Source organism: Haliaeetus albicilla, chromosome 23 (assembly GCF_947461875.1).
Source record: "Haliaeetus albicilla chromosome 23, bHalAlb1.1, whole genome shotgun sequence".
Lineage (NCBI taxonomy): Eukaryota > Metazoa > Chordata > Aves > Accipitriformes > Accipitridae > Haliaeetus > Haliaeetus albicilla.
The window spans coordinates 21,184,349-21,203,140 of record NC_091505.1 but is presented as its reverse complement, the minus strand read 5'-3'; the positions used below and the strand labels follow the sequence as shown (position 1 = coordinate 21,203,140).

The window sequence follows — 18,792 nt, the reverse complement described above, 5'->3', positions numbered from 1 at the left end:
GAGTTTAAAACTGTCTCCTCACCCCTCAGCAAAGTACAGAAAAAATGCTGAATTATTTACTAACAATTATTGTGTTCGCTGAGCAGTGCCTACTGCAGGCATCTGGCAAAATCCTGCAAATAATTCAAGATACTCAAATTATTAAAATCAACACCGCAAATTAACTATTAATTAAACCGCGTTTTCACGCAAGCGTCCATGAGCAGCTGAACTCGCCACCACAACCTCGCTTCGCAACCCCCGATCCCGCACGTTACACGAACCGACTCGCCGAACCCCGGGCTCTCTTCCCCTCCGCGGCCCCCCGCTCTCCCCGCAGCTCCGGGCGGGCCCCGGCCCGGCTCCCAGCGCCGCGTCCCCGCGGGCCGGAGCCGGCCGACCCGCCTGCCCTTCCTCGGGGAGCGGGGGCCCGGCCCGGCGGCTGCCCGGAGGCCGCCCGGAGGCCATCCCAGCCCGGCGCCGCTCTCCCTCCCTTTCCCCTGCCGGCCGCCCGCCCCCTCGGCGGCCGGTCCCCCGCCCGAGGCTGCCGCACGACCCGCCGCCCCCGGCTCGGCTCTCCCGGCCTCCCCGCGACCCCCGGCCCCGAGGAAGCGCCCGCCGAAGCCCGCGGGACTCCCGCCGCGGGGGGCGAAGGCGCCGCCGGGCCGCCGAGCCCGGGGAGCGCGTCCCCCCCTTCCCCCCGCCGCGCCGTCCCTGCCCGGCGCCCCGCAGGCTCCGCGCGGCGGCGGCTGCTCCGCAGCGGGGCTCCGCCGGCGGCCCCGCCGTCCCCGGCTCGGGCTCCGCGGGCGGGGGTCGCCCTCCCGGCCGGGGCCGGGCGGAGGGGGCTCCCTTCCCCCGCCCGCGCCGCGGCGCTGGTGCCGGCGGGGAAGCCCCGGGCGGAGGGAGGCAGGGGCCGAGCCGCCGGCGCAGCGCTGCTGCCCGGCCCCCCCCCCCCCCGGCCCCGGCGCCGGGCGGCACCGCCGGCCCCCTCCGGGCCGGTGCCGCGGAGGGGGGGGGGGGGCCGTGGGGTGTGCGGGAGGGGCGCGCCGGCGGGGACTGGGGCCGCCTCCCCCCCCCCCCCCCCACCCCGGCGAGGCGGCGGAGCGGCCACGCCGCCGCTTTCGGGGGATTCTCCGAGAGGAGAAGGCAGGGCGGCCGCGGGAGGGGGAACCCCCCTCGGCTCGGCTATTCGCATCCCCGGTGTCGCTCCTCCTCCTGGCGCTGATGTCAGCCGCGGGGAGGGCCGGCTGGCAGCGGCAGAGCGGGGCGCGGGCGGCCGCGGCAGAGCCGAGCCGGAGCCGGAGCCGGAGCCGGAGCCGGAGCCGCCGCCGCCGCCGGGACAGCGCGGGCTCCGGGGCGCCGCCGGCAGCGCAGCCCGCGCCCCCAGGGGCGCCGCAGCGGCCGCGCCGGGCCAGCAGCCAGCCCCGCCGGCCGGCGGGCGAGCGCCCAGCGGCGGCGGCGGCGGCGGCTTTACCCCCGCGGGGGCGGACCCGGCGCTCGGCTCCGCTCCCCTCGGCCGCCCGGCGAGGGGAGGGCTGGCCGGGCTGCGCCGCGGAGCGGCCCCGAGTTGAGAGTCTCTGCGCGCAACTTCGGTTCCGCGGCAGGACCTCTGCGGAGGGGCGCGGGGCTTGCAGGGCGCGACTGCGTCTCCATCCTTTTGCAGCTGCAAAAGCAAACCATTAACTAAACCCAACAGAAATAAAACAAACTCAGGCTTACCTAAAAGTTAGGATACCTTTTTTTTTTTTTTTTTAAAACCACACCACACACCCCCCCCCTTTTACAATTTCATTCCCTATGTGGGAGTCGCTTATGAATCGAGCTCGGCACACTGCATGGGAAGAAGCGGCTTGTGTTTTGGATCGAGGATTTGCTGTTGCAAAGCGGTCTAACTTCCATGCAGTGGGGCAGCCTTCGCTACTCTAAACGCCTTGATGCTGTGCTGAGGAGCCCATGTAGATTGACATCTTGTGCAGAGAAGGCATTGAAGGTAAGAAGGGGGCTTGGGGAAAGGAGGGATTTTGATATCTTTTTGTATGATACCTTTTGTCCAGCATCCCCCTTTCAGCAGAGCATCAGCAGTTCATCCAGAGCAGTATGGATAGGCTGGAACTGATCGAGTATAATGAAAGTCTGCTCCTGTGAAAAGTACATGGAGCTCACAAGTGACTGCAAAAGATGTATTTCTTTTTAGTCGGATAACATAGCACGTTTATGATCTGTGCTCAGAGCGCGGACAGTGAGCTAACTCACATAGCTCAGGAATGAGGAGATCTACGGTCTCGGTCTCTGATGGGCAGTTTGCATTGGCTGCTGCATTTTGTTGAATGTGTACCCCCCACTACCTCCCTAGAGCATCCCATCATCCTGTTTGATTTGTTGTTTTTTGCAGATATAGTGCCTAGTATTAATGAGAGAGGGAGAGGGATGGGGGGGGGGAAACCATATGGAACATTTTATTGATGTGATCATAATCCTGTAATGGAGATTGCATTAAATGAGGATTGCATCAAAATGCCTAGCTGCTGTGGAGAGAAGAGAAAGCAAAAACTGTGCTGGATTGTAAATGAAGTTCTTTGAAGGATTTTCTTGAACCATGGAGGGATGTCTGTAAGCTTAAAGTTGCTGTATATGTGGAGTACTGGAATGGGATAAAAACCAGATCAAGCTGAAATATGTTTTAATTTACTCAAGCTCTGGATACGGTTAGAAGTGGTTAGAGGCATTGCAGTGATGTCCAATGAATTCTTGGTTTCGGCTATGGAGACCGCAGAAAAGCAAGGAGAGAGGAGAACACAGAAAGGCAAGGAGAGAATTTTACCACTTGGGGAAGAGAAGGATGGTTCATTTGTGACTTTTGCCATAATGGCACAAAGCTTACAGCCTGCTGGTTACAAGCAGAAACCTTGTAGGCGATCTGGAAAGCAGAGGATTTATCTCCCTTTCCTTTTGCAACCTCGGTGTAGTTGCCTGTAAGAAGTAGCTGCGAGGTGTGTGTCAAGAGGCAAACAAGGACTTATTTGCCCCTCTCGGACACTGAAAGAAACTGTAAGCTTGAGAGAGATGGAGTCGACTCATCTGATCCTGTCTTTCTGAGCTTGAGTTGATAATACATTTTGAGTAATTGTTGCTGCTTATCTCAATTGGCAAAGGAGGGGAGAAGATGTTGAAGTTTATTGAACCAAAGCAGAGCTGAGGACAGTAGATATTATCAACTCACCCTTGCAGTCTTTCTGTGCTAAATTTTATTCTGGCATAGAGACCTGAGCCACAGAGAGCACCTTTTCAAGCCTTACTGAAAGGAAACCTAAAGAGAACAAAAAGATTAAGCCAAAGATAATTTTCAACTTTTTGCTTGTCAGCAGTGGGAGTAGCATTGATCTGTCAGACTACACAGGTCAAAAGAGGTAAGATAGGAAAAAAGTTATTTATTTGTTTACTAACATTTCCACACACACAAAGTTAGCCTACAAATAAACCTCACAGAGTGGGAAAGCACCATTTCTCAGAACCACCTAAGTTACAACTGATGTAAGCAGCAGATAAATTCCTGTAAGAATACTCAACAGTGTCTATCTGTAACTGCAAAAGAGCTGGCTAAATACAAAATTATATAGAATAAAACAAAACCAAATATCTGATGTTCTCAGAAGTAATTTGTTTTCCCATTTGGGTTGTGTACAAAATCTGAGGTAATAGCTCCACAGTTCAGTCTCTCTCTTGCTGTAAGATTTGGCATAAAGTTGAGACGGAAACACTTATCTTAAATAAAATGAGGAAAAGCAGCGTAAGTGTATTGAGTTCCTCTTAAGCATTTTATTTTGGCAAAAGATGACTTTTAGTGCATTGTAAGAGATGGGTTTAGAATATTCATGGGTAAACTCCAGGGAGCTTAGTGTTAGCTCAGTAGGCAGAAGGTTCTTCCTCTAAAGAGATATCTGGAAAAGATGTGTTTAAATTTCAAGCCATATTCGGTTGAGACTCTTGGTTCCCACATTTTAAAATCATTTGTTATGCTGCTTGGGGGAATGATGCTTAATCTGGAAAATAAAGCAAGTATTCCTAGCTCACTTTTTTTATAGAAAGAGCAAGCAGTGTGCTTTAATTGTACTTCCGTATGTACAAATGTTCCAGATTTGACTCTATTTTTTATCAAATAACAGCTGAGGGAAAATTTGTCTTTCGAAACCATGGTTATCCATGCAGATCTTGGTCTGTATTTTTGCTACAGAAGAACTCTGCTTCATGGCTGCATTGTTCATCCTTGCAGCATTTCTTTAAATGTGAGCCTTGCTATAGTTAAAGGATAATTTATATTCAGTGTAGTACTGTCTGCTCAGTGGAATTGGCTTTATACATCACAGCCTCTGCAAAAAAGGAGATCAAAGATCTGAACCTGTGGTCCTGTATTGCATTTGTATTCTACATGGACTTGAGTAATCTTATACTGGAGCCATTCACACTCCCATAGTTAAGCATATTCCAGTCTTTCCATTAAAACACCCATTTGCTTAGTAATTTAACAGCTAGTTTTAAAGACGGGCCCTAAGCTTAACTTAAACACATTCATATAGTAAAAAAAAAAAAAAGAAAGATATCCTAAGCAATGGATTATATTAACAATTGGCATTTGCTAATAGAGCACTGTAAAGCTGAATGTATAGAAAGCTTAGTAGAAAATAACACCTGCCTGAAAAATTTAGAGATGAAAAGGGGCAAAAACATCCTTTCAGATTTGGAAAGCCCCTTGTGGATCCAGGTGAGTGTTTATACCTGGATTTTAAAGGGCCCTGTGATGCTAAAGCAGGCAGTAGGGCTCTTCTTAAAGGAGCACAGCACTGGCTCAAAACAGGAATTAGTTTGATAGCAGTTTAATGGTTCAGTTTTAGATTGCATGAGAACTAATGCCTTTGGCATTATTCCAGTTAGTTCTTTTGAGGATTAAGTTACAAGAACAACAAAACTCCAAACCTTGTATCTTAACGAGCGAAGTCATCCTTTCAAAAAAGCTAAAAAGAGCCATACAGTTTTGAATACAGTTGATTGTCTGACACAGGTGTGCAAAGCACTTGGGGGATGCTGTGCTAAAGCACACTTGGGAGGTAGTGCACCTGAGAACAGCCCTTGTGGTAACCACGCTGTCCATCCCGGGGACGGCCAGTGGGACTAATGGTCAGTTTACACTTAAACAGAAGCCTTTCTTCTAAAGCATCCCCAAATCTTTTACAATTGCCTTTCTCAGTTAGATAGCCATCTTCTAACAGTGAAGTAGTTGCTTCATCTCTGCAGACAAAGTATGTGAGTGCTTATAATAACTTTGTGCATATTTCAGGTTAGAAGTTAAAAGACTGGAATTAAAAATACCTGTGGATTCAATGTTACAGTTGCACATGCTATATAGTACCGAAGTTCAAGTAGAAGGGTCAAGATACAGCTTGCTGTATTCCAAGTAGTTTGTATTGGATGACATAAATTAGTATTGTTTGAATGAAAGTTTTGTCATTTAAATAAAAATTCCTAAGGGAGGTTAATAGTCCTCTGTCCCAATTACCTTTTTCTGCAGTGAGATCAGAGGGAATTTGTAACAGTTGTCTCTTCAGTGCGGTGAAGTAGTGGTGACCATATTTTTATTGGGTGTTCTGAAAATTCATGCTCCCTGCAAATATACAGGCAAGTAATATGAAGCAGGAAGTCTAAGGTGGAAATGGGAACTTGGTTATCCCATAAGATCTGCGGGGAGACCCCCATTCTCATTATCCAATGGTAATGTAAGGAAAATAGGTTTAAAACAGTCTTTTTCAATTACGGTCTCTGAATTAGTAGAGTGTCTTGCCAGGAAGCACAAAAGCTTCTGTAGCTTTTGCACATTTAAAAGCTCCACTGAAAGAGGAGTTTAAACTGTCCTTAAATATGTCTTTAAGGTGTTATATTGTGAGTAAGAGTGGGATTAGTGGAAAATAGATTTCGAGTGATAACAAAAGTATTTACCACCCCTGGCACAAGTGAAATAAAGATATATATATTTTTTAATTTTCAAACAACTTTTTAGAAAAAAAATCCTGTTTCCAAATAAGGAAAATGAATAATGTTCTTACAATCAGGCAGTAAGATTTTGTATTTGAATGAAAGAAGCCCCACCAAACCCACCTCACTTGCATGGGAGGTTTCATGAAGGTCCAGGGAAAGTTAATGTAAAAATTAGAATACAGATAAAAAAGGCTGTGGAATTTAGTCTGTAGATACAATCAAATCATGGAAGTTTTGACAGTAAATAAGAAACTGTAAAAGGTTTTCTGTAACTGTCATAATTAAGCATTCTTTTTATTTGAAGTCTTTTGTCATTGCCTTTAATAAATATCCTCTTGAAAATTACTTTATTTCAGATACACTTAGAAAATAAATGTTTTCCCATGGATTATGTAAGATTTAGCCTTCTTGATCCAACATGGCCTGAGCCAAAGCTTCCTGCAGCCTGTGAAAAAATTCCTAGCGGAACAGGGCCTTCAATAATTGCTTCTTGCGCTACATGACGTACATATTTTTAACTTCTGCCACTTGTTTAGGAGTTCAGCATGTTAATGTGGTATAGAAGGCATTGCTGTAGAGGAGTTTTGCTTGCAAGGATGGCAGAATTTAGCCAGGATGGCAGAATTTAGCCAGCTGCTTTACTAACTTTTCAGGGAAGGTCTTTTAAAGTGACTGTTGTTTTCCTTCATTTAAGTTGCGACAGACTCTGCAAGGATTATATAATTTCAAGGGAACCGACATCACCAGATCAGTGGAGAGCCAAATATGTTCTCAGAGAGACAGATGAACGTTGGAATTGTGGGAGACTTCCAAATTCAATAGTGAAATTATAAACAGAGGTGACCCACTGTATTTAAAACCCATCACTGTGGGGTTTAACGTGGCAGTTTGCTGTGCTAAGAAACTCTGCCTGCTTCATGTTGCTGCCAGGGGAACATCTTGCATTGTGTACTACTTTGATTTGATATGGTTGTTTTGGGGATGATTTTCTTCCTCCAAGCTGGTCTAGAACTAAGATGTCACTGGTGATGTAGTCTGTTTGTATATCAGAGTTTATCTGTTACATCCTTAAGGACATAGTTTTATTATTTTTGTAAGAATTTAATTAGTAATTATGTGCACTTTATGCTGTCTACTGAAGTAGCAGGAAATATGTGCTAAAGGGAAAAAAAATTCAAGTAAAAGTTTGGAATGCTTTCGGCACAGCATATTTCATTTAGCCAACTACTTACACCATCATTGTTACTGCTCTGTGCTATCTTGTTAAATAAATAAATGTATATGTATGAAAATCTATGATCTACTGGATCTATGTCACATACATAGGCACACTAAAGCCACATAGAGTCTTGTTTCCAGCTTTGGTCCCTGGCACATCAGATGCATACATGCCCACCAAAAGAAAGGTGAAAAATATTTGGGAGATGACAGAACTGCGGATTCCATTAAAACGTAGCATAGGAAACAGTTCTAAAAAAGTCAGCTGCCTGCCTTTAGCCTGTAACTCAGATTTCATTAGGTCACATTTTTTGATAATCCTCCTGAGAAAGGAAGTTTCATGACTGTAGGGAGGAACTGAATTTTACCTCTGCTAATGGAAGTCATGGTTTAAACCCATGTTTAGTCATTTATGCAGGTTTTGTGATTGCTTTTGTAATTATAAAAATATGTGTCTTCCTGCCTTTTGACAAACAAGTATGAAACCGTGTGTCCTGACAGGCACACGGTTACCTGGATCCTTGGTTTTACTTAGGTATGCTGGTAGTTTTCTTCCTGAAATGGAGCGTAGCTTCAATAGGAAGCTTTATGTCAAGGTGCAGGTAGGATTCACAAATTGGAAAGAGATTTTCTTAGGACTTCTGTGACGTTTATGACAAAAGATCTGGACTTGACTTGTCGACGTTAAATAGCCAAAGAGTGTGCCATAGCATTCCCTAAAGAAAAGTGCAGAGGAACTCTAGTGTTTTGAAACTTCATTAAATGGTGACTTAATAGGAACTGTAATGTGTGTATATAACTCTGGACTCAAATAATTTGGGACCTGACTGTAGTAGTTTGTTCAGATTACAGTTGCTGCCAGTAATTTATAAATATATGCAAGATATAAGGCATGAAAATAGAGCTATCATTAAATGGAGTAATGGCTTTACTTTGTCAGTCATGTAATTGACCCTTGGAAAATGTATGTGGCAATGTGTTGTAAATTAAGATCTAGAATACAAGGCAACACAGTAATAATTTGGGGGATGAACATTGGGAATGAAATGCATAAAATTCATTTTCTGTTCATCTCCCTGCATTGTCCACATGTGAGGCTTTACCAGAACGAATGGATTCCAGCTAAGGCTTTCATAATAGTTTCCTGTAATCGGGACTCTACTACAGGAGATCAGTTAAGTAAGTGCTTGTCAGACAAGCGTACGTTCGTGTCTAATTATCAGAGAATTCCTTTTAAAATTCATGTTCCGGAGATCTGTAATTTTATGACTTATTAAAGGAAACTGGATATAAAGTAAATCAAGGGTTTTGGTGTCTGAGTTCGTTTGTTATAGTTTTCTAAGATAATTGAGAATGGTCTTTTCCTCTGGCCAAATAGCAGCTGAAATAGCAGGTGTAACTACTTTATTGTGTATGAATCTACCATAAACTTGAGGAAAAAAATCACGTATGTGTACATGTGTAATTGTTTATGGTATTAGTTAAATCTGAGGAATGAAATTATAGAAGGGTCCTTAGATACTGGAAAATAAGTGTATTTTAATTGTATATAATCAATCTGGAATAATGATGACTACAAAATGGAACTATCGTAACATATTTGGTATACACGTATTCTTCCCCGCCCTCTCGTTTTTCATATATAAGCTCTTTAAAAAGGCAATACATCTAGGAGAACACTATAAACCATGCTTTCTTAACAACAACAAAAAATCTTTAAAATACCTCTTCAAAAGGCTACAGAATTGTGGGCCATCAGTTATATTTATTTATTTTTTGACAATATGTTCAGTCAAATATCAGTTGGTTTATATCTTTCACAGTTTAGCTTTATCTACATATACAAAGAAAATTATTTTCAAGAACTGCTCTGAAAAGTACCCTAAAACATAATACAAAGTATGTTTGAGGTGAGTTCGCAGGACATTAACTCAAGGTGTTTCAAGCTACAAAGCGGGGGGGAGGGGGAGAAGGCATTTGGCATATCAGGAAAAAAAAAAAGTCGAGCACTTCAAAAAAAGTGAATGTGAGTCAGAAAGCAAAGACATTAATAGTCTGTGTCAAAGAAATGTATCACTAGTGTGTGTGGTCCGAAACTGTTGTTTTCTTAACTGAGGAATAAGTGTAGGACGAGTCAGACGTTGAGAGCCTTATGATGAGAAATGAACCAGTAATATCTTCTGGCTGTGGTACGTATTGAGCCATGAGCATCACCGAATAATCTGAAGTTTGTGTGCTAGAGGAAGAGATATTCTTGGTGACTAAATCCCAATGACTCTCTAAAGAGTTTGGATGTTGCCTGTGTCACTTTCGCATGTTTTAATGAAAGCAGTTAAAAATTCCTGCTTTCTTCTCCTGTCCCTGAAAACAACGAAAATTGAATTTACATGGTGCCCACTCTTTCTCACTTTTTAAATTCGACTGAATTGTTTATTAGAGCATAACCCTGTAGAGTGGAAGGATACTTTCTAATAGAAATAGAAGTGTCATTATAACATGTAGGTGAAAACTTGTTAATAACCCCTGCCTCCTTTTTACAACAATGAGAAAACAAGTATAAAATAATAAAGAATTAATGTTTGTCTTCAATGATACAGAAACTCAGTTTCTTTTGGTTCTTTGAAAACAATGTATCTTTAAATTAACTTTGTTAATTGAAGTTGAAAAGCAGTAAACTAATAATTTGTACCATGGAACGGAGGCAGGACCAATATTTTCAAACGGGCTTGCACAGTTTGGGTGTACAAGTCTCATTTTCAAAGTGAGCTGGACTCTGACAGAGCCTAAAGCTTGTCTGCTTTCAGGAATCTTTTAAGTGTTTTTGAAAATAGTACCATTTTTGTTAAAGACTGTTTATAGTAACAGGTTGTACCTCATCCATGTTTTCTTACATTTCTTTAAATATTAGGGACATTAAAATAAGTCACATCCAATATTCAAAATACGGTGGAATTCAAGGATGATTTTTCTACCAAAAACCTAAAGGCAAACTATGAACTTGCAGCCTTTACCAGAGTTGCACAAAATAAACTTTTTAAAGGAATGATTATGTCCTTTTTATCAACTTTATTTTATTCAAAGAGATTTTAAATACTTAGAGAGGAGGAGGAGGAGGAGGAGGAGCAGAAGAATTAGAAAAGCTGTCAGAGAAATGAATCTATTATAGTAAGGCTGTACAGTATCATGATGTGGGCTGAGTTTGGGGCCAGTTACTTCTTATTTAACATTATGTATTTTGTGGCTCGTCAAACAGATACGGTTAAGCATCAACCAGCCTGTACAGTTAACTAACTGTTACTGAGTTGAACCTTCAGCACTGGAAAAAGACCGGGTTATATTTTAAGACAATCACACTAAGCATGAATACCAGTCAGAAAAAGACACCCTTTTCACTTTCTGTTCATCTAAATGATAAAATCCCATCAGACAAACTGAGACAATAAACAGAAGTTAAAACACTGAAGGAAGATTTTAGTAAAAAGGAAAGAACTGACTGAAATTTGCCTGAATTTATGATAAAAATTGTTTATTTTTATTCATTATAGAACAGTGGACTAAACCTGAAATCCATTGTACTATCCATTAAGTTGGAGAAAAAGGTAAATATGCCAGTAAATTTGTTGTGATAGGGACAGTCTTTTTTGTGATGGTATTGCATTACACAGCTCAAATTCAGTAAGAAGTTTCTAACAATATAAATTGAATTTGGATCCAGTTCTGTGTTTGATTAGTGCTTTTTGGAATCACTGTGTAGGGTATTTTTAAATGACCAAAAAATATTAATTAATGAAATAGTATTGCTATTTGGGAGTGCTTAGCTTCATATAGTGTGTTATACAATTTATTCAGTAGCTGCTTTCTTTTTTTTTTTTTTTTTTAATCTTGCTAACTTAAAGCAGGTTTCAGGTTTTGGTTATTGTTTAACATCAATGGGAAAATATAAAAACCCAGAATACTTTCCTGTTAAGTTTGATGAAAGCTTAATCTGGCTTCATGTAAGTGCCATTTGTTACGAGTCCCCTTAATATCAATGTTTGTATTTTTGTTGTACTGCACTTAACAAAAATGAGTACTTAAAAAAAAAGTCCGAATCAAAAATAGTGCCACAGCAGTCTGCAAAAAATGTGTACAGTCTCAGTTCCTTGTATGTAATTCATTTTGGCAGGTACAGTACATTTAGGTTTTATTGTATTATAAACACTAGAACATCTTGAAAGAAATCATTGGAAAAAGGTTTAGAGTAAGTGATTTAGATGAGGCTGGCAGGTGGTATAGTATGGCTATTGCAAGATTAACTAAATTCTGAAAATTCAGTCACTTCAGAGCATTGGATCCATGTCTTGATTTAGTCATTGCTGAAGCAGAAGTCATCACTTTGCTGATCTGCTGAACTGCGAGACAGTGGTTGATGGAGATATTAATCAACCAACAGAAACTACTTTCTGAAAAAATTGGCATGTTTCAGTGATTAAAGTGATAACTCGGTCAGGATATCTCTTTAACTGCTGTATATGTGGTTGTATGTGTATATATAATAAATATGTAATACTGTGACGTTACAAATATGTCTGATGGGGAAGACAGATAAAGTGTTGGGAATCTCTAAGGGACAGTGAAGTTGAAATGATGACATTTCAAAATACTCTTGGAAACAGCTTCAGTAAGTTCCTGTAGCAGTACAATACCTGTTGATGAGCCTCACAAAAGTTAGATATGCTCAGATATTTCTTAGTCTGATCGCTGAGGGAATTATCATTTTTAATAGACTATTTTGTGATCCGTAAGAACAGATTAAGGATGCCATCCATCATTTTGTGAACCACAGTTACAGCAGATTTTCCTCTTTCCTTCTGATACGTACAGTTTTGACTGATGTAGTTCTTACAACCTCAGCCATAGTTGTTTTGGAGGGAGAAACATGTCAAATCCTTTGTGGGATGGCAACAGCTAATTTCTTTCTCAGATTTTGGAGATCCTACTCAGTTTTATGAAGGACCCTATAAATGGGAGCCCTAGCTGTAGTTACCTTTTTCTGTCAATATGAAGCATTGCCTGATGTCCTTGATATCAGTGTGATTTTAGGCTGGGTTATGCATGCTATTTGCACTAGATCCTTTGCCACTTTCTATTTTCCCAAACCTAAACTGTGTATTCCTCTGAGTTTCCTAGTGATAAAAAGTGTGAATCATTTGAAGCTGCAAGCACATAAGATAATCTTAGTAGTAAACCAAAAGAAATACTTGAAGTGGTTTCTCCTTTTTGCATACTACAAAATATGTTCACTTAATATTCAGAAGAATCCTTGGAAATTTTCAACCTAAGTTACAACCGAATGTAACTTAGGAGCTTTAAGCAGGTTTGGCTAGACAGCATCTCCAGAGGTGTCTTCCAGTCTGAACTTCTCTGTGTTCTATGAAAAAGACACTGACTTCTCTATGTAGGTCATACCTTTTTGCTTTGTCTTAATTGCGATTTTTTGCTCAAAATCAGGAGCTTGCTATGTCCTTGCTGTTCTGGTTGTTCAAGGAGTAGTGAAGAAGTGAGGAACAGGGACAGGAAGAGGAACCTACTAGTGAACAGAAGAGAGCTATTATTTTTGTTCTTGGATTTGGATCTTAACGTTGTTTGCTATTCCTGTCTCAGTGTGTGCTATTTGGTGTAATTTTGGAGGCCTCCTTGAACTGAGGTTATATAGACAGGCTGCCACTTCAACAAGTCGTCTATTCACTGTCTTTCTACAGTGCTGTTCTGAATGCAGTTTAAAGTACTGCTTTTGATCTATGAAACACTTTTTAGTTTCCTTTCTCTTTCTGAGGAAGACCTGCTGTACATTTTTGTTCTTCTGTAAAAAACAACTGGAAAGCAGAAGCCTCAGCTTTATAAATTGAGCTGAGGGGAAGAAAACCTGAGACTGATTCTTTTCCCTTAGTCCTGCAAGACCTAAGTTAGTTGACATTCAGAGCTGTAAGACGAACTTGTTAATTCAGTTTTTCCTGAGGGTTTTCTGGAGTGGACACATTAGGTGGTGTAATTTTGTTTGTATTTGTGAAGAGTGTTCTGCTGATGCTTCATGTCGATGGTTTAGTGCTCTTTACTACAAGAGTGTCTGGAGGTTGATTGACAGGTTTCCTACAAAAATGCAAGAAATGCAGTTTCTAGAGAGGGACTTAACAATGTATGGGCTGTGCAGATAGGAGAATAAGATAAGGCTGAGAATAGACAATATTTTTATGGACAGAAATTTAAGTACTTCCACTAGCTATAAGAGAAGACCACAGTAAATGAAACCGAGGTTCTTAGAAATTCTCTAAAAAGGATCTTCACTGTTACAAAAGCTCTAATTGATTCTTTGTTTCATCACGGAATTATTTGTCAAAGCAGGCAGTCAAAACAAAAATTGTGCACTGGAAAGTAGTGCTGAAGGTGCCTGAGAATACACTAGCATTTCATGACTTTTTGTTGTTGTTGTTACAGCTAGCTTAGGCTATTTCTTCATTTCAGGTACTTTCACTTATTTTCCACGCTGTCTGTATAACATGATGTCATTGGTAGGTTTTTTAAATGCCTAAAAGGATCATAATACTGCATATGCTAAATTTAACTGAAATTTAGGTTAAAAATTACTTCCATGGGTTTGTGTTGGTTTATTTGGGCCAATTTTAACTGAAAGCTCAGCAGAATAGTGAATGTACTCATTCAATATTTTCCATCTTTGACTCTTGCTGTACCATTTCACTGTCCATTTTGTTTCTGCTGTTCAAACAATAACACTTTCTTTCCCTTGAAAAATACTTAGGTGTTAGTAAAATATTTCAGTAAATCTCCTCTGTTTGCAGTTTATTTGGAGTTGCTTGGTCATTAAACATAGTTGTTGCACAATGATGGACTGTTTCCTTCAGATTACATCGAGGAAAGCTTCTTATCCTAATTATTTGTTTATCTTAATGAGTGCGTGTAAAAGGTTGTATTGCATTTGTACCATTAGACACTCTCAGTCTGATATTTTCAGAACCCTGCAGATGTGGATTTTAAATAAATTTAAAGAGCAGATGGTATACAGGGAAAACTTTGGTAGGCCAAGAACCTAAATCAAGTTTCCTTGAGTTGCAGGAGGTACCCTACGTAGGGACTTTTTTCCATCACTAGGGAATTTAATAATAAAGTGCTGATCTACAGTGTGTTGTAGAATTTCCTAAATATGCAGAATATTCTAGAGAAAAAGTGTATGCCGTAGAAAGAGATCTGCAACACACACTCTATGCTTGTTAGCACATACTTTAGACATGGGGCTTAGGCTTGCTTTGAGATGATCAACCCTGATGGTGCTGAATATAAAAATGTCAATATAATTAGTCATCTCCAGCAGAAAATAATTTTTGCCATTTTTTTTTTTCTGGTGTGGAGGAGGGGATGAGCTGGTTTTCAGTTACTCTTTACCACTTAGGTTTTCTATTTTTGCCATTGACTGGGAACATTTACCAATGCCTTTTTGTCCATCTTGTATTCAGGGATGGGCTATTTTGAGACAAATCTTAATAAAAGAAATGCCCTGGTGAACCAGTGTGAACTGGTGATAATTCAGCAAAGCTATTCTTTGACTGATGATCAGGAATAGGACATAGAACCATACATGGTCAGCTTTGGATATAAAGTGACCTACTTACACTATTCTAGTGCTAGTCCATGCTGCCTCTATTAAGATACTACAAGCGTTCATTGTAGAAACTTCATATTAAATGTTCTGAATAAGGCACATATATATGAACAGATTCTGTTTGTTTTTGCATTGGTGCAACTGCAAGAAAATAGTGTTATGCAAATATAAGATGGTATCCACAAACTCAGAACACAGACAGTTGTTCTGATCCTTCCCTTATTTGAATCACCATAAAAAATTCTCAAAAGATGCTTCATTGCAATCATAGCTAGGCAAGATAGTGTAATTTAAATGTATAGTTACCATCACAGATAATATGTATGGGCTGTATAACCATAGGGAAATCACAGATTTTCAATTTCCCTTGGAATGTGTTCATTATTAGAAGGTATTACCAGAGTATTGTTTGTTGTAAAAGAAGAAAATCCTGTTCAAGTTTTTAATGAATCTCTTGAGAGATTCATCAGATTTACAGGTTAAAAAAGCTGTAAACATTCTACTGGGAGTAGTCATTAAAGAGAAGATGAATGTGAGTTATCTGTACATTTCTTATGAAACAGAAACCCTGAAGATGATTTACAAACCAAAAAGCTGTTTCTCTTTAAATGGTCTGTACTGCTGCATTATGTAATGAAATACAAAGTACAATTAAAAGTAGGTCTGTTTGCATGATGAGAAGCAGTTACACTATTTTGTTTGGAGAATTTTATAGGTAAGACGGCATTGATCTGAATTTGAAGGGAAGAAGCCTGAGACTAATATTTCCTTCATTTCTAGATTAGAAAAAGCATTAGAGTGGAAGAAAAAAACCCTCTTAACTGCATAGTTAATCAACTTGCAGGGCTTTATGTTGAAAATCTGATTTTCTAAATTAAATAAAAATGAATTAATAAAAGGTCTGTAGATTAAATAAATAAATTCAAAAAAACCCAGCTCAATCCTCTGGTGAGTTACTTTTTTTGGTAAGTCAAAAAGTGACAGCACAGGACTGCTAAAAGGCTTGCCTTTCCACGAGGCACTTCATACCCTTGATTACTCACTCAAGCTTGACCGAAGCAGCAGCATGCTAGTAAAAACTCATAATTTGTGATGAAACAGTTTGTTTAATCCTTGCTTTTTTTGTCTGGAGTATTACAGATGCAGTGAAGGGAACAGTTTTGAATATACTACTAAAATATAAAATGCAGATAAGTATTTCTAAACTAATTAATCAAAATTTGTTGCTTCAAACTTTTAAATTGGTTGTCTAAGATTTTTCTGAACATTTTCTTGTAGTTAGTATCTCCTGCTCCTTCAGAAAGCTCTAGATCTGCCATGAAGAAGACAGTTTGTTTGTAGCTTGGGTGAATTTTGGCATTAGTTTTGTTTTGTTGGTGTAACTCTTCAATGAAGCACAAATGTACTGAAAACTTGGATAACAACAAAACGTGAACTGTGTCCTAACCGCATCTGTTGAACATAACAACAGTAGTTTCGCATTCATTCAGCTTTCCAAGAGGTCACACCCTTTGCAAATAATATGCATAACAAAATGCTGTATTCACCGTGCCTCATCATTATGAATAGTATGTATTTCAGCTGACACTGCCATTCACAACATGATTTTACCAGTTCAGTACATGACTGTGAATCTGGTCTTATTGTCACAGTGGAAATATTCAGGTCTCCAAGATAAAATCACTGTGATACCAAGAGGATTGATACTTCTGCTGAATTTTCTTATTATTTTGTAAAGAGTATGTGCCACCAAATATTTTTTTAAAGATATGTATGTGTGCGTTTGTTTTTTTTTTTCTGTTAAAAGCGTATGTGTGTGTTTCTTATGTATATGCATGGACATGCTGTGGTCATAAAAGTCGTAATTTATGTCCTTGATCTGAGCTAAACATTGGGCGTACAGGTTTTGAGCAAGCTTCTTCATGAAGCAGACCCAGTAAAACTAATCTCTGACCTGAAATACCCATGTGCAGAATCCTCTTGAGCAGACTTCAGCCATGGCATTTGAAATGCTGTGGCTGACAGTGAGGGTAAATCAAGACAAGAATAAGGACATCAAGTCTGCTCTAACTTAAGACTGAAATACCACAAAATGTAAAGGAATGTACTCATTCATGTTGAATAATTTTTGTGATGTAGCCTGTCGGTGGAAGATTAATGGCAGGGTCTTGTGACGTGTTTTCTAGTAGCATTGTGTCTGGGTATGTCTTAAGTATCAGTGTTGCAACGTGTTAGATCTTATGTCCTTTACATTTCCTTTTTACATGAATTTACATTTGGACTGTCATTTCTCTAGATGACTGGAAAGCATTTTGCCAATTTTCATGTATCCACCATCCACTACTATGTTTCTGTGCCTGTTTGTCTCCCACCAACTCCTACTTTTCCGCAGATACAGGCCCTAAAAGGAACATTTCTTGTTATGAAAGCAATAGGTTCCAAAAGATGATTTGAAACCCTGTGACTATTTCCTTCATAAAGGCTTGCAAGATTTTAGGAAAAATGCCAGCTAGTGCACAGACAGCTTGGCTCTCAGAGCCCAGTGTTAAGGTTAACAAGTTGTAAATAGCTGCATGTTGCCATTATCTCAAAACCCTGCTGCTTTCAGGACATGATGAGGACTCGTAATAAGAATGTTGTTCATTGCTTGTTTGGGTTTTTTTCCTTCTCTTGCACAGCACTTCCTGAAGAGTAAGATTTAAAAGTTGCATGGCTTGTGATTGGGTCTTGATGTAATTCTTTCATCTTAGTCACCAGCATGTTACTGATAGAACTCTTAACAAACAGATCACTGAGATGGGGGGAAAAAACCAAACTCAAACCTGCCACTGTTTTTTGAAGAACTATTTATAGGAAGCAATCTGTAATTTTGGATTTTTTTTTTTCTACAAAAATAAATTCAGTGTTAAGAGAGCTGAATATATTTAGAGTATCTAGTGTAAACATTCATATATGTATAAGACTTTTACAGCTATATAAATGTGCATATCAAGATTGATGTCTGTTGAGCTGTGCTGACATAGAAAACATGGATTGTATCTATCACGTCAATCAAACTTACAGTATCTCTGGTTTTCAGACTTATATAAAAATTGAGATTAGTATATTTAATGAAACAAAATAGTTTCAGTGTTTAAGAGCTGCTTGCTTTGCTTTTGAGAATGTCTATAATATTAACTTTTGCATGTATTGTTCAGCGAAGTGGCCAACTTTGGAAAAAGATCGGTAAATGAATCCTTTTTAGTATATTTTTGTCATGAAACAATCAGAATGAACTTGACACTGATCCAGGAAGAGTTATTATATTGAAATTTAGAATTCTACATTATTATTTCTTTCCAAAAGAAAGCACCAACACTAAGACACGTTAGACTCAGATATACTGGGAAAGAACTGAAGCTTGATGTCATTCTCCTATTAGTGTTTTCTGACTGAAAATGCAGAAAAACATTGTATGATTTGATCTAAAGAAGAGTGAAAATGTTCCAAGTAGACAAAATAGTAATAGTAGTAACAATAGTACTACACCAGCAGTACTGGTGATAGTACCACTCGAACAGACTACCCAGCCAGAAGCAACAAAATTCTCACAAGCATTTCTTCCCAGGAGCTTCTGATGTGTCAGAATAAGAAAAAGAAAACAAACTGGGCAAACCTCACTGCATTAATTTTCTATGTCAGTAGCTGATGATCACTCATTAATTAATTTTTGCTCATTTTATTTTGGGTGGGGAGGAGGGATGGAGGAGAGTGCATTGTGTTACCCTGAAGCACTGTGTTATGCCACTGTCTAAGATATGTCAGACTCTCCCTTAAGCCTGGTAAATTCACAGTGGAGCTGAAAAGAACCACCTATGTAGGAAAGAATTAGAGCAGAATCCTAGAGGAAAATTTCGTAGACGTGAAGACATGGT

General features: G+C 40.1%; 1 protein-coding gene across 4 annotated transcripts in view; it reads left to right on the top strand.

The window, feature by feature from the left end:
* The first annotated feature begins 1,400 nt into the window (after positions 1 to 1,400).
* The window catches only part of PCDH11X (protocadherin 11 X-linked), a 512,079-nt gene continuing 494,687 nt past the window's right edge, over positions 1,401 to 18,792 (top strand). The window contains exons 1-2 of one of the 4 annotated variants that reach the window (XM_069811515.1): positions 1,401 to 1,969; positions 10,770 to 10,823. The gene's annotated coding sequence lies outside the window, so the exon portion shown is untranslated. The remainder of the gene's footprint in view (positions 1,970 to 10,769; positions 10,824 to 18,792) is intronic. The other 3 variants (XM_069811514.1, XM_069811516.1, XM_069811517.1) reach the window with 3 other exon arrangements.